Source organism: Cetorhinus maximus, chromosome 26 (assembly GCF_964194155.1).
Source record: "Cetorhinus maximus chromosome 26, sCetMax3.hap1.1, whole genome shotgun sequence".
Classification (NCBI taxonomy): domain Eukaryota; kingdom Metazoa; phylum Chordata; class Chondrichthyes; order Lamniformes; family Cetorhinidae; genus Cetorhinus; species Cetorhinus maximus.
This window is the reverse complement of record NC_135904.1, coordinates 6,732,300-6,744,429: the sequence shown is the minus strand read 5'-3', so window position 1 is coordinate 6,744,429 and position 12,130 is coordinate 6,732,300. Positions and strand designations below refer to the sequence as shown.

Here is a 12,130-nt window from a genome sequence, read left to right as displayed (position 1 = left end):
ACATAGCGTGCCCGCGGCCACGCTCTCCCCCTCGCTTGCAGACACCGGCCCACTAAAGGACTACAGGGCACAAAGCACATTGCAAAGGCGCTCGATGGAAGCCAGCATTGGAGGAATGCAACAAGACATAAAAGGCGTGACAGTTCATGAGAGCATGGTAAAACCAATTCTTAGCAATGATACACGACCCTAATTGTAAGGAAGTGGTACAGATAATCCAAATAAATGAGTAAAAGTTCAGAGCTACAGAGCCCTTCTTTTCCAAGCCATGTCCTAAGCAGAGCTAGTTTTCAGTTTGTTTCCCACTCCCCCAGAAGTAGTACAGTTGTTCAGTTGAGTTCCTTGATGTGACTGGACTTGAAGTTGATGCTGTATTTATGTTACCCATTAGATCCTTATTTTACTTTTGTGTCCAAGTGTGTTTTGTAAAAGTTTTAAACGGAAACAAGCTTGCATTTATAGAGTGCCTTTCACAACTTCACCAAAGTGCTTTTCAGATACTGAAGTACTTTTGCAGTAAATGTTGTAATGTAGGGAATTCTGACATCCAATTTGTTGCACTTAGCAAGATTCACGAACAGAAAGGACTAGATACTGGGTGGTGGTGGGGGGGGGGGCTGGTGAAATTGGATTTTTGGGTGCTACGAGGCTCCTTAAAATTGCGAAATGCAGTTCACGGCACATGCGCACACATTCTGACACAAAGGGTGATGGATACCATATTGGTAAAAGGGTTAATGGGACACACCTAATGTTTCTCAGAAACATGCAGAGTAGACCGATCGTGACAGCAATCAGCAAGCTGATCTGACACTTAAAATATATTTTAAAAATTTCAAATAAAATTTTCCCCAATTCCAATTTGTTTCTTAATATTCTATGAATTTTCAGTTCCATCAGTTATTTACATACACTTGCTAAAAAAGGCTCTTACAGCACACTGACTTCTTGTCATGAAAAATGAGCCAAAACAGCACGACACCAGTAATGGATGAATAAAAATTGCAAACATGTGAAATACATGGAGCCTATGACTCAGCTTGAAGAGCTTAAATTAAAAGAAAGCTGATTGGTGAATCTTGAAAGGGGGAAAAAAAACCCACGTATCATTGAGGAGGAGGGTTAAAGGGCGGGGGGGGCCGGGGTGGGATGAGGGGCCTGGAAACAGGAAAAGCACCAGGGCCCATGATTTCTCTCCCCAGTCCTGTTTATAAGGCTGGAGTTACCACTGCTGACTGCACCTCAATGTAGGTTACACCAATGTCAGCCACACTGGGGCTCTGTAAACTAGGATGGATGCTCAGAGCACTGCCTCACCCCGCAAAGGCAGTTCATCCAATCTTTTTCAGAAGAGCACAGAGAGATCGCAGGACTCTATTTACACAAGAAAGAGATCCTGTATGATTTTTTTTGAAAAGTAGTAAAACAAACCACCAGCGTACTATTAACATGCAGGTTTACACCAACTTGGAGTTATATTGCTGCTCTGGATGAAAAGACAACCTTGAGAGCAGGGTGGGGGGCGGGGGGGGAGGAGGGGAGAGAGCAAGGTGGAGGGGGCATGGGGAAGAGTGGGTGGAGGGGATGGAGAGTGGGCGGAGGGGATGGAGAGTGGGCAGAGTGGGGGGGAAACAGAGTGGGATGGAGGGCGGGTGGGGGGGAAGAGTTGGGTGGGTGGGGGGTTGGGTGGGGGTGGAGGGCGAGGGGAGCAGCTCACACCATTTGCTGCTTTGGAATCAATTCCCGAGTCAAATTACCATTTTCATGTTAATGCATGACCAACCCCAACAGAACCGTATCCGCTTCATAAACATGCAAACAACAATCCAGCTTTTCTTTCTGATAATACTGCTCTGATACTACAGAAGGTGCTCAGGGGAGGGTCCTTTAACAAACATCAGGAGCACATGTTTACAAATTCTGTTTTTTATTGCATGGGATTCCTGGATTTTGGACATTTTTTAAAAAAAAATTATAGCAAAAGACGTGTTTATATCTGCACACAAAGGGATTGCTACTCCCTCTAATCAATTATGGTAACTAAATAAGCCAAGTTGTTATTACATAGGATTTCAATGTTTTTAACCAAACTCGTGGCTTTGGTCATTCACAGACGATTGAAAAAGTCAAGTTTGTAAACTTATGTTCGTTTATTTATTTTTTATAATCCATCCGCAGTTCTGTCAGCAGGAGAGTCGCTCAGCTAATTTTCAAAAAGGGGACTAGTTAAACCAAATGGATTCATTCAAATGAATTCTGAATGTCAGACACCGCATCGAATATCAAAGTAACAGTATCCTGAACATCGTACAACCAGAGAGAGTGTGCTTTAATAAATACTCAGTGTCGGAGTTCCCTGTAAGATCTGACCTTGATCCTTGCAAAGCGGATGAACCGTGCGCATCCCTTCCCCAGCACAACTATTAATAACAAAACAGCGCATAACGCTTAGTGACAGACCCCAGGAACACCATCGAATATCAAACGTTTCAGCCTCTAGTCAGCACTCCAACTTCGCAAATATGTCCAAATTAAATAAAGGAAAAAAAGATATAGAAAGTGCACCTGACGCTAAAGTAACTCACAAGCGAAACCCATCCACAACAGAACAAATGATCAAAATGTATCATTTAATAAGGGACCACAGACCTAACGCTCCCCAGTTTAAAGTGTTTTTGGGGAAAGTTACATTTAAAAGTCCATGTAGGAAACATGGTGTTTCTCTCTCGCACAAAACTAAAACAAAAAACAGTTTTTCTTCCAAAAACATTGTGATGAAATACTCTTTGAAGAAGAATATGTTTGAAAGGCAAATGAAAATAAACTTAGGAAAAGTGAAAAGCCAGAACCCAAGTGGAATTTACAACTTCTGAAAACTAACGCAAAACTTTGACAAGATTTAGAGGAGGGGGGGAAAGAGAGAGAGAGAGAAAACAAACCTTTTTTAAAGAAAATAAAAAACCACATAGATCTTAGTGGGATTTTTATATCAAGGGGGGGGGAGCTGGAAGTCTGAATCCCTGTTACATTGTATCCCTAACCCCCCCAGCAAAACACACACACAGAGACACACAGAGAGACACATTGGCCCTGCAGGTAACAATGCAGTTGCAAAAAAACAGAACAAAGCCCACAGTAAGAAAGAGGGATATTAAATTACACGATTGCAAATACATTCATTTTGCGAACATATATTTTGGCTTTCCTTCCTTCCTTCTTTTTTTGGGGGGGGGGGGGAAAAAATCTTTAAAAATGAAGTTCATTGTAAAAATCTTACCTTAACCAGGCCTCATTTAATGAGAACAGCTAGTTTTAACTGTGCTCCCTCATTGCCTCCGTCCGCATTCCCTCTCAAAGATGTTACCAACTCATTGCACTTTTGCTGTATTATAAAATGCTTTTTCTTCTTTCTTCCTTCCCTCTCCCCCTCTCTCTCTCTCTCTCTCGATGATCTATATTTTCATTGAGTTAATCTCAGATACTGTCTGGGGTTGTTGAGGTCGGGGAGGGGGTTGGTGTTAATGGCCTGATCCAGCCCAGCTTCTACTTTCTTTCAATTCCCCCCCCCAAACACACACAGACACACAACTTGTTACTCCGGAGACTCGACACTTCGTCCCTCAACTTGGATTAAGGCTACTACGCCTGCGCGCTCGATGCCGGCTCCCTTTACTGCTTCCTCGTCCCTATTGGACGAGCCCGACCGCAATCCCGGCACCTATTGGCTCTCTCCCGTGGCAATCCTAATCTATAGCCGATCTATAGGTTGAGTCGCCAGGCGTCGAGGACCGCCCCTTATTAAATTCTATGGGTCTCAGAAACTATTTCCCATTTTCCACAATGTGGAAGGGAGAATTTAGAAACATATATTCCACAATCAGTTAATAAAAAAATAGAAATCCATATTCAGATATAATTATTAGAATGCATCCTGATTAATGTTATTAGTTTGGAAACACAAGCATAAAGCTATATTAACCACAGGTAGTCACTTTGAATTAACCTAATTTTGCACTAATTTGACTTTTATAAGTATCTCCACTGGAAAGCAACATCCATTAAACTTGGGGAGGGGGAAACACCCATCTTTACCTCTGTCCCATCTCTCATACCTCTCCATGCTTGCCTGATCCTTTGATGAGCCATAATTTTCACCAACTAAACTTTGGGAAGACTCACCCCAAGCTAAACTTAGTTTCTGCAACATCATTTGCGACATTTGAGCCTTCCCAGCTCAAATTGAGCTTCTGAACTAACTTTCTCTGTTCCACAAAGACTTTACAACATCTCCTGCCTTTGCCGCTATGGTTGCCAACCCTCCAGGATTGGCCTGGAGTCTCCAGGAAGTTAAGGACCATCGCCAGGACACTGCTGTCAACAGGGCATGAAAAAAGATTGTATTTTTTTTCATTTTCTTTGAACATTTCTTTTTGGCAGATATAAAATTATTGAAAATGGGAAAAAAAGGCCATTTGGTTGACAGTCAAGCATCATCTAATTTGGTCATTAGTCTTTCTGCTTTCCAAATGGTGGCAGAACAGCACAAGGATGGATGTATTGGCCAATTAATGGCTGGAGTGCGGGGGGGGGGGGCAAGTCATGTGATGAAACCTCCAGGAATACATTTAAATACATTTAATCACAGTTAGCAACCTTGACTCTGGCCCATTTGCTTCTGAAACCCTCTTTTCACAAGACTTAATGGTTCCAATACTCTCATGCCTGGCCTCTCATCCTTGATCTTTTATAAGCTTCAGCTCATCCAAAACTTTGCTGACAACTTCCCATCTTGTACTAAGTCCTGTTCATTCATCATCCCTGTCCTTATTGACCTATGTTGACTCCCAGTCCTCAAACTCCTCAAATTTCTGATTATCACTGTTGCATTTTACATCCCTCCATAGCCTTTCCCTCTCCATCTGTGTAAACTCCTCTAGGCTACTACCCCACACCCACACTGCCACAAAAAAAATCTCCATCCCTCTTTTGCCTCACATCTGTTAGTCATGCTTTCAGTTGTCCAGGTCTCACATTCTGAAGCTCTCTCACTAAGATCTCTGTATCCCCACTACCCTGCTTTAAGCCTCTTCTAGAACCTATCTCCTTAACCAAACTCTTGGTTACCCTTTTGAAAACCCCTTTCTTTGGCTCAAAGTCAATTTTTTTCCCTACGCTTCCGTGATATGTCTTGGGATATTTTTCTACATTAAAGGTACCGTATAAATTTTTGTAGTTGTTGTAAAAGTTTTAGAGGGCATTTGTCAGCTTGGGTCAATTATTAACACTCACTTTTCTGAGCCAAGATGTAAATTCAACTCCCAGTGCAAACTTGAGCTCATAATCTAGGATGACATTTTATGTAGTACTGTCATTCAAATGAGACATTAAACTAGGCCCATGTTTCTCTGCAGATAGATATAAAATGTCCCATTAAAAAAACAGGGGTTTCTCTTGATCTTTTACCCCATATTATTTCCTCAAAAACTTTAGCCGGGACACCAATTCAAGGTGAATGACAAAAGAACCAAAGGTGACATGAGGAAAATCTTCTTTACACAGTGAGTGGTTAGGACCTGGAGGGTACTACCTAAGAATATAGTGGAGGCAGTTTCAATCATAACTTTCAAAAAGGAATTGCACAATTACTTTACGAGAAGAAATTTTCAGGGCTCGAGGGAAAAGATGGGGGAGTGACTGATTTTCCTCTTACAGACGGATGGCATGGACATGACAGGCTGAATGGCCTCATTAAATTTCTGCTGCAATCATTCTATGTTGTTGACGGGAACATGCTGTGCACAGAAGGCATGATGCATTTTCCCTACTCTTACATCTGAGAGGCAGTTTCAAAACCCCAAATGGCTGAGTCAGTGATAAACTGGACAGTCGCCATCTTTACTTTCAGAATTGCGTGATGGTATATTCATGTTTGTCCACTCCTCTGTATCTATTGTCTAAAATGTATTAAATTTGCTAAGCATGGCTTGCATTCTTTATTTGGGCATCGCCAGCCTGCAACACTGTCATACCTGCAGCTGGACATTTCTACCAGTCGATGATGGTAATTTACCCCCTTCCCCGGTTCACAGTGGTAAAGGCCAACTTCAGCCAACTGGCCTCACTAAAATCAGCCACCTTAACACAGGCAGATGGAGAAATACAGCAACCTCAATCCATTTATGGACAAGGTGCAGAATTATAATGGTAAAAATGGGAGCAGGTTTATTTGTTTTTTTTTATCAGTGTGACTAGTTCCTGATCATACTCAGCCTCAGCCTTGTCAACACAAACAAGGTGCGAAGGACAATTATTTTCTGAAGAGTTGAAGACAAATTTGACCAACTCATTCTCGACTTCTCTGGTGCATCTCCTAGTGGCTGATTATAAAACGACACTGGTCGTGGTTTGAGAGCTGACCTTCATATCTGCCACAAATGATAAAGGGAAATGGAGAGAGAAAATGTATAAAACAGAAACGATTCCAATGTCACTGATACAAATTAACACTGAGGCTAGCATTCATTTTTGAGAGCTTACTGAGATTTCCATTACAGTCAAAAGGTAGATTGAGATTTTAAAGCAAAGTAAAATAAGATTTTAGTTGTTGAGTTACTTATGATCACACAATAGCAGTACCACATCTGTGCTATTAAACACGATGGAACCAGGAAAGAAATGATTTGCGCTTATGTAGAACCTTTGATCACCTCAGGGTGTCTCAAGGAGCTATACAACCAATGAAGCACTTTATGAAGTGTGGTCGCTGCTGTAATATAAGAAATGTAGCAGCCAATTTGTGCACGGAAAGCTCCCGCAAACAGTAATGTAAAAGTGACCATATAATTTGTTCTTTAGTTTTGTGAAGTTGATTGAGGAATGAATATTGGTTAGGATATGAGGGAAAACTCCCCTGCTCTTCCTTCAATAGGTACATGGGATCTTCTATGTGCACCAGATTCAGGGAAGGTTGAAGCGTGGAGATGGTGGGGGTTTAAATCTGGGGTGTGAAATCCATAGAGATTAAGTGTGGGGGGTGGAGTCCTTGACGCAGTGGATTAAACAGGGCCTGTGGAGGGATTGGGCTGGCTGCCAATGGTCTTTTTCTTATTGCATGCCTTCATATATTTTTAAGGAACAAATACAGTGAGGGAGGACCCCAAGGCCAATATACTATATAATAGGTGAAAAATCAGAACAAGAGCTTGCAAACGGGCAATGTCATGCTTGCAAAATCACTTGAAGCAATTAAGCAAGTCAGTAAAATTGCTCAAATTCAGATCTAGGGAAGTGAACACTTACAGCTAAAATACTGATTTTAGACAGCGTCAACATTTTTAAAAATGAGAATGTTTAGTGAAGAATCAAGTCTTGCAGCACAGCAGATGATATATTTGAAAAGCCTAGGGGGAGAGGATGAGATAAATCATGCAGGTTCTTTTCAATTTCAGCCTTGGCTCAGTGGTAGCACTCCTGTCTCTGAGACTAAAAGTCATCAGTTCGAGGCTCACTCCAGAGACTTAAGTACACAATCTAGGCTGATACTCAATGCTTCACTGTTAGCGGACAAACTATTAAAGTCAGATTCTGTTTGTCTTCTCAGGTGGATATAAAACACCCCAAAACTCTGTCCAAGGAAGAGTAACGCTTCTCAACTAAACAGATTACCTAATCATTTATTTCATTGCTGTTTGTGGGAGCTTGCTGTGCACAAACTGGCTGCTGAGTTTCTTACATTATAACAGGGCTACACTTTAACTGGACTTTGTTGTAAAGCACTTTGGGAAGGACTGAAGCCACAAAAAAATGCTATATAACATTACCTTTCTTTGGATGACTCCAAATTTGGGTGTTAACAGCTTGTAGATTAGAGAAAGGAAGTTCCTTAGTGTTGAAATCCTGGCCAACAATGAGTTAAAATAGGAGATGGTGTAGTCAGAAGACAGGAAGGAGGAAGAGTATAAGATTGAGGAGTTACAGCTAAGGGAAACCAAAAGGTGGAAGTTCAGAATCATTGACATAATGAGGCCAATAAAATAATATCATGTTTTAGACATGTTTCACAGCTGTGCACACACTGAGATTTTGAAACTATGTCACAATGTCACAGAAAACTAACATACCACCACAAAAAATAAAGGAGGTATGACTGAAACTATACCACAATGGAAAGAAATCCAGATTAACATCCGACTAAGGATTTAAATCCCACACTTAACCCGTCTAGATACTTACTGACCTGCAGTGGATTGGTAGCCTTTTGCTGCTTCTATTCCGGATTAAAGGTCAGGAAGAATTAAGTTAACGTCACTTGTAACACAGATGTTTTTTTTGCAAAAGCGGAGAGTGCTCAGCATTACAGCTCAAATGGAATCCCTGCTGGGAATGGAGCAGGGGAAGCTCCTATTTATGGGGTACATGAGAGAATGTCCCTGATCTAGACTAATGTTCTCATTTAATTTTTGGGGGGGAAGGAGAGTTAATTTTTGCAATGCAACACAGTCCCCACTGTTTATAGTGGCTCCATGATGTCAACAAAATTTTCCTGTTACACCTGGTGCATGGTAAACTATAATAAATTTGCAACAGTGAATTAACAAGTCATGATGGGATGTAACCAACTGCACATTTCCATTGAAGACTTCATCGGGATACTTTCCTGTTCATATTGGAAGTATTTCACCTATAGGTTTTAAAAAGTCAGGTACATTACAGAACACCTGAAATCTCCAATTTCCAACTGACCCTCCCATAATCATCAACGGTTGCATCTGAATCAATTTCCACTTAATTGGCACCCCATCCATCACATTAAACATTCACTATCACCAATGCACAGTGGCAGCAGTCTGTGCCATCTACAAGATGCACTGCAGGAACTCACCAAGCCTCCTTCAACAGTGCCTTCCAAACCCGCAAAATCTACCATCTGGAAGAACAAAGACAGCAGACGGATGGGAACATCACTTGCAAGTTCCCCTCCAAGTCTTTCACCATCCTGACTTAAAATTGTATAATTGTTCCTTCACTGTCACTGGGTCAAAAATCCTGGCACTCCTTAACAGCACTGTGGGTGTACCTACACCACATGGGCTGCAGCAGTTCAAGGAGGCAGCTCACCACCACCTTCTCAAGGGCATTTAGGGATGGACAATAAATGCTGGCTTAGCCAGAAACGCCCACATCCTATGAATGAATTTGTCCCAAATATAGAACATACCGCCCATTGTTTTTTCTAAGTGCTGTGGCAGGTGGGTTTTGCAATGCGTTTCCCGCTGGTCGTAGTGGTGGCAAATCGCACCTGATTCAGCACTTGGAAGCTCATTAATGATGCACAGGTGAGTAGCTCTCCGTGTCTCCTGGTGGGTAGGAAGCTGAGTCGTCCACCCCACTGTTACCTGGCTGGGTCGACGTTCCAGAAGCCATATTTAAACGCCACCTGAGCACACATGTTTCGCTCTCTCCAGCCCAGCTGTCTCCAGGACATGCACAGAGATGTCTGAGGACCAGAGGGGGAAGGGTTCGAACCACAAGAAGAACGCTGCACCCTGTTTCAGCCCTGATGCCCTCAAGGCCTTGTTTCGAGGAGTGCATGAGCCTAGGGATGTGCTGTACCCGAGGGATGGCTCCAGAAAGCATACCAGCCTCCCCCCTCTGGCCTGGCAGGAGGGTCAGTGCGACCAGCCACCGCACCTGCTACATCATCCAATGCAGGAAGAGGGTGAATGACATCATCGGCTTCACCAGTGTAGGTCAACATTCAACTCCAATATCGAACTCTCATCCTGGCATCATGTACTCAAAGGGCTACTCTCTTCAGGGATCTCACACAACCACTAGCGGGGGGCACATGTCACCACTGATTGTCTCACGGAAGTTTTCACATCAGCACATTTCATCCATCACGTTGCTCACACTCCATCCTCAGCCCTTTCTCGGGAGGGCTCACCATACACAGAGGGCATGCATGTTTCCAAACCTCTGCTCCATCCCTTCTCATTACATTCCTTTCTTTTGTCTTCACCCAGGGCAAGCTGGCCCACAACAGAAAAGAAAAATCCCAAACTGGGGGAGGGGCGGCCGACATCATAACCCTCATCAAGTTGGAGGATGCCACCAAGCTGGCTGGCTGGGGAGGACAGGGATCACTCCTGTGCAGAAAGGGAGATCGGCCTCTTCCTCCCAATGCTGGACACCTGGGCTGTCTGTGCCTCCGACTGCAGCAGGGAAGTGTCAGTGAGGTATTCTCCAGGAGGTAACCCCAGGCCAATCTAGAGTTATGCTCCACTGAGGTGTGTGTCTCTGTGCTGGTGGAGGGTGCTGATGAGCGCAGCAATGGTTCTTCCTCAGTGGCTTCCTCAGCTGGGGCTTATTGTCGGACACCCTCGTCTCCCTTCATCTGCTGGTGCCTATAAGAGAGGGAAGATAGTTTTAGTTCATGAGCATTCAGAATAATCAGAGTGTGGTTCGAGACCAGCCACCTGCTCAATCCGCGTCAGATGATGATCCCCTGAGAGCAGCCGCCAATACAATGTTGGAGATGCAACAACAGGTGGCGGGACATCAGGCAGTCACTAAGCAGACTGGAGCAAACAATGGAGGCATCCGTCTGTGTTCTGTATAATGTCGTGGCTCCAACATGCCAGTGCCTCGAGGTCACAATGGCAAGGTTGGCAACTACCGTGGAGAACTCGGGCCAGCAGGTTCTGCCAGATTTGCGCTCAGCCCTGGATTCTATGGCCACACACGCTGGTGGGCACCATCAGGGTCTAGGTGATAAGGGGGTGAGGCACCTTGACCTCCCTCCAGGTGCCCCTTCCCCTCACGGAGTCATGGAGGGGCCCTCGGGCACCCAAAGGGAGGATGAGCGCCAGTCGGACACCCCGGGAGTCTCCACTCAGGATATTCCAAGAGTGTCCAGCTGCGCAGAATCCCCTCTGCCTGTGACCACATCCATCCCAGCTTCTCAGGCCAAGGAGCATCTGTCCCTGAGCAGGAGACCCTTATCAGGCCAGGCTCTCCAGTTCTCGGGCCACCAGAGAATGCCTGCCAAGGTCATCACAGACATCAGGACGTAGCAGTCAGCAGGCTGCCTCCACCTCAGCTGGGAATGGGGGGCTGCACCCAGGCGTAGTGGTAGGGTTAGGAAAATTAAGAAATATTGAAATCACTCTTGGGTCACAGGTGTGCAAACACTAAAAATATTGCACTTTTGTTAATACATTTGCTGTTTCTGTGAATGGATTGGCCAGATGAAGGTGTTGCAATTATGTGCATTTGAATCCTCTGATTTTGAGGTTTAGCATCAACCCACTCAGTCTCTCTTTGTGAGATTCACATTCATGTGATATCAACCTCACTGAAGATATTTCCTGCACGCTTGCATGATGTCATGGAGATGTGTTACAATCTTTATTGGAAGCCTATGCTTTATGCGCTTGTAACCCTTTATCCTAATGATACACCATAATGTGAGGGCAGCTCAACAGCCATGAGGAATTAGCTGCAGTTGTGTCTCCTTGGTGATAGCGTCAAAGGACGAGACCTGGATTGGAGGATGATATCCCCAACCATGTCCTCACCTCACTGGCGCTGTAGTTTCTCATTAATGTGGCGATGCCTGCATCAAGTAAGTTGCTGCTGCATTCTCGCTGATGTGTCAACTTTCATTCCCAGAGCAAGCACATACAGGATGCACTGCTGGCCTTCTTAGAAATCATGGCTTGGTGAATCATGAGGCTGGAAGACTCAAGTCTGAATGCTGAACTTGCTGTCCATGTGACTGGTTGGCCATCCCCTTGAAAGCAATGGAATTACATTAAGGGACAGGAGAAAAGTGGCCATCTCCTGTTGCCTTCATTTTACTCCTCCTGGAACCTGGCAGCAATTAAAGTGGCACAGGTGCGTCTTCCACATCATGCTTCCTCAATGGCATCATCCTGTGGAAGCTCACTCTCGTCACCTCTTCATGGCCCTTGCCTCATGTGGACCTCTACCCTCCCCTTCTAGAGGCTTTGCGTACAGTCACCTACAGAAGAGATCCCTCCATTCCCCCCACCCCTCAAAGAAAGCTTCACCTACACCCCCCCCCCCCCCACAACTTTACTATGTTTTTCTCATATACAGGCTGCAG

At 44.2% G+C, this 12,130-nt stretch overlaps 1 protein-coding gene across 4 annotated transcripts in view; it reads right to left on the bottom strand.

Moving 5' to 3' along the window:
* LOC144668247 (A-kinase anchor protein 13-like) overlaps positions 1-3,632 on the bottom strand; it is a 385,814-nt gene extending 382,182 nt beyond the window's left edge. For 2 of the 4 annotated variants that reach the window (XM_078530039.1, XM_078530037.1), the window contains exon 1: positions 3,278-3,632. The gene's annotated coding sequence lies outside the window, so the exon portion shown is untranslated. The remainder of the gene's footprint in view (positions 1-3,277) is intronic. The other 2 variants (XM_078530033.1, XM_078530032.1) reach the window with 2 other exon arrangements.
* Positions 3,633-12,130: the final 8,498 nt, after the last annotated feature.